Source organism: Cricetulus griseus, chromosome 4, assembly GCF_003668045.3.
Source record: "Cricetulus griseus strain 17A/GY chromosome 4, alternate assembly CriGri-PICRH-1.0, whole genome shotgun sequence".
Taxonomy (NCBI): Eukaryota; Metazoa; Chordata; class Mammalia; order Rodentia; family Cricetidae; genus Cricetulus; species Cricetulus griseus.
In genome coordinates this window covers 15,172,682-15,177,144 of record NC_048597.1, presented here as the reverse complement: position 1 = coordinate 15,177,144, position 4,463 = coordinate 15,172,682, and the positions used below count along the sequence as shown (strand labels likewise).

General features: G+C 40.1%; 1 pseudogene; it reads right to left on the bottom strand.

The window, feature by feature from the left end:
* Window positions 1–2,044: 2,044 nt before the first annotated feature.
* Window positions 2,045–2,943, bottom strand: LOC100752713 (annotated as a pseudogene).
* Window positions 2,944–4,463: the final 1,520 nt, after the last annotated feature.

The window sequence follows — 4,463 nt, the reverse complement described above, 5'->3', positions numbered from 1 at the left end:
GATGAAAATTTGAAATGGAACAACATAAAGTCTTGTGTTTGAACCACAAAATTATTAACTATAGTTAACTTGTAGCCTTGTAGATATTATCAACATTATATTCTCACCCTAAATAAAGCTTGCAGAAAACATTTATACCATATATAGATAGATAGACAGACAGACAGAGAGAGAGAGAGAGAGAGAGAGAGGGAGAGATAATAAAATTCTTAACATCCTAAAATTCAAGTGTCATTTAAAGAAGTGTGTTGACTATTGCTCACTAGATGTTATTGCACACACCTAAATTTTATGCTTGTGATTCTATAAAAATGAGAATTATTGCTTGAATTAAAACCTACATGCAATAATATCTTAATAGAAACACATGGGTAGTATTACCAAGCAAAAATAAATAAATAAAAGGATTCTATTATGTATTCACCAGGTATTTTACCATTGTCTTTCTTGGCAAAATAAGTGTATGAAGAAAATTAAGGAAAAAGAAAACCCCCAAAAGAGGTGAGCTACTTTGGCCCTTGCATTGGGCCAAAATTCTTCCTGCACAATCTGGGAGCTCCAGTCCTGGGGTCTGCAGGCAGGTCGACTTAGCCCCTGAAGACCAAGAAACCCATAGTCTGCTAACATTTCTGTGATAGTCCAGCTCCCAACCACCTGGAGAGCCAGTGCCTCATACCTGCCTGCACCCACCTTGAGACCCATCAGAGTATTGGACCCTCATACACCTACTGGAAGAGAAACTTGGAACCATACACACCAGGAAAGGAAGAGACACCAACTGCACCCACTGGAAGAAGAGATGGGAAGACAACAATAAAAGAAAACATCCAACAACAGAAAAACCAATATGATGCCACCAGAGTCTAGGGACTCTACACCAGCAAGACCTGAACATCCCAACACCTGTGAAGCAGAAGAGAGCAAACTTAAAAACAACTTCATGCAGATGATAGACATCCTAAGAGAGGAAATGAGAAGAAAAGACAAACCAAAAGATGTAAGAAATCAAAGAAAGCCAAGGAAATACAATTAAACATCTGAAGGAAACCATTCAAGACCTGAAAACTGAAATAGAGACAATAAAGAAAGCACAAACTGAGGGAATGTTGCAAGTGGAAAAGCTGAGTAAATAATCAGGAACCACAGATGCAAGTATAACCAACAGAACACAGAGATGGAAGAGAAATCTCAGACACAGAAGATAAACTAAAGGAAGCAAATTCATCAAGCCAAAATATCTTAAGTCCAACATGTCCTTACACAAAATATCCAGGAAATATGGGACACCATGAAAAATACCAAACCTAAGGATAATAGGTATAGAAGAAGGTGAAGAAACCCAACTCAAAAGTGTAGAAAACATATTCAACAAAATCATAGAAGAAAACTTTACCAACCTAAAGAAAGACATGCCAATGAAAATACAAGAAGCCTACAGACCAAATAAATAGAGTGGGCCTAAAAAGAGTGGACCACAAAAGAAAGTCCCCTTGTCACATAATAATTAAAACACCAAACATAAAGAAAGAATATTAAGAGCAGTAAAGGAAAAAGACCAAGTAACATATAAAAGCAAACCTGTCAGAATTACACTGGACTTCTCCATGGAAACTCTGAAAGCCAGAAGGACCTAGAAAGATATTCTACCAACTCTAAGAGAACAGGGATGCCAGCCAAGACTACTATACCCAGCAAAGATTTCAATCACTATAAATGGAGAAAAAAAAGATATTCACAACAAAACCAGATTTAAAAAATATGTAACCACTAATCCAGCCCTACAGAGAGAACTGGAAGGAAAACTCCAACCTAAGGAAATTAACTAACTCACAAAAACATAGGCAATAGATAATCCCACTTTAGCAAAACACAAAAGAAAAAGCAGGATAAATCCACATACAATACCACTACCAAAAGCAAATAAAAAACAAACAAGAATAAGCACTCAATGGTCCTTAATTTCCCTCAATATTAATGATCTTTTTTTTGGCTGCTTGGTCAATAATTTTATTATCGTTATGAAAAATTTTCATAGAAAATTGCTTTAGCTCTGGGCAACCCGTTCTTGAGCTCTGAGGAAGCTTGCCTTCTTTTGAGAAACCTGATCATTCTTCTGGGCCAAAGACATTTTGGGACGGTTCCACCTCTTCTTCTTCACCTCTCTCTTGGGCTTCTTCTCATAGACCGGATTCTCTCGGATAGCAGCGTGAGCTTTCTTATGCATCTCCTCCATCATGTCTGAAGTAAGGTTGTTCTTTATGTACTGGGAGAACTGTTTCTTGCACGCATCTCAGCTTCCTCCATTAGGTTGCGCATGGAGTCTGCGACATTCTGTCCCACGATATGCTTCCAATGCACTTCTGCATTGAACTCCTTGCTTTCAGAATCATAACCAGGGAATCGTTTGGTACTATGAGGAATAGACAAGCCTCCATCCACAGTTCCCTTTAGGGCCCCAAAAACTTTATTGCCAGTTGTAGTTCGGGCAAGACCTGCATCCAAATAGCAGGTGAAGGCACCAGGCTGGCCGTCGATGCTCTCCACATTGTATTTGTCTCCAGGCGCCTCCACTTGGCCTTCATAGATCTTGTCCATTCCAAACCTATTGAGAAGCCTGTGGGCCAGCAGCAGGCCAGTGCAATAGGCTGCAGCATAATTTGTCAGGCCAACTCTCACACCGTATTTTGGCAGTTCATGTGCATATGCTGCACAGACTGTCATATTCCCTTCTATACGGGCATAGGCAATCTGACAGATGATATCTCTGTTAGTTACATGAACTCCCATCCTGTATTTGAGTGTGTTCTACTTGTTTTTGTCCTAGATCACCAATCGTTTCTGAGCATAGTAGTCAGTTTTGCCCTCTTGCCACCTTCTAAATCTCACTTGGTACCTCCTGAAGTAGCCCTTATTCTTGACAACTTTCACAAACCCCATCCTGCAGAACAGACACCTGCAACCGCTGCTCCACACAGACATCAATATTAATGATCTTAACTCGCCTATAAAAAGACACAGGCTAACAGACTGGATGTGAAGACAGAATCCATCCTTCTGCTGCCTACAAGAAACACACCTCGAATCCAAAGACAGATATTACCTCAGAGTAAAGGGCTGGGATAAGATATTCCAATCAAATGGACCCAAGAAACAAGCTGGGGGTAGATATCCTAGTATCTAATAAACTAGACTTCAAACTGAAATCACTCAAAAGAGATGAAGAATGTCATTTCATATTCATCACAGGAAAAATCCATCAGGAAAAGTCTCAATTCTAAACATCCATGCCCCAAATACAAAGGCACCAACATTCGTAAAGAAACATTATTAAAACTCAAATCACAAATAAGACCTCACACAGTTATAGTGAGAGACTTCAAAACCCCACACTCACCACTGGACAGAACTAAGGAGGGGTGAGGAAGACATGATGAGGCAGGGAGGTTGAGTTGGGAGAACAACAGAAGAGAGCAAGATAAGAGATATTATAATAGAGGGAGACATTATGGATTTAAAGAGAAATCAGGCACTAGAGAAATGTCTGGGAAGCTACAAAATGACCCCAACTAACAATCTAACAACAGAGGAGAGGCTACCGTAAATGCCCTCCCCTGATAATGAGATTGATGATTAACTTATATGCCATCCTATAACTTATAGCCTTCATCCTGCAGCTGGTGGAAGCGGAAGCAGACACCCACAGCTAAACCTTGAACTTAACAGGAATCCAGTTGCATAGAAGGAGGACTGATGAGAAAAGTGGTGTAGACCGGGATCGTGAAACCCACAGAAACAGCTGACCTGAACAAGGGAGAGCTGTTGGTCTCCAGTCTGATAGCTGGGAAACCAGCATGGTTCTTATCCAGCCCACCTGAATGTGGGTGTCAGGGAGGAGACCTCAGAAATCTATGAGGTCCCTTGTGGTGGATCAGTAATTCTTCCTAGAGTAAGAATGGACTTTGGGAGCCCATCCCACATGGAAGGATAGTCCCTGAGCCTAGACACAAGGGGTCAGGCCTAGGCCCTATCCCAAAGGATTTGACATACTCTGAAGTGTCCCATCGGAAGGCTTCAACCTTCCTGGGGAGCAGAAAGGGTATGGGATAGGTAGGGAGTTTGTGGGCGGGGGAGGAGGAGGTGAGGGAGAGGGAAGTGGGATTTACATGTAAAAATAGTATTTCTAATTCAAATAAAAAATTAAAGAAAGAATAAACAAAAATAAAAAAGAAATCCACAAATAAGACAGATGACATTACATAGAAACACTTTTGAAGGGAAAATACAGATAGAATATTAATTATTTAATAGTTCATACAAATAGATCATGTATCATATTAATTCTATATAATGTTCTACTATTTGGGGTTTTTGTGGAATGACTCATCTATTATCATCACAGGCTTTTGAAGTGCCTGTGTAACAAAATACAGCAATTTATGGATTTCAAGTATGGGGATCCAAGG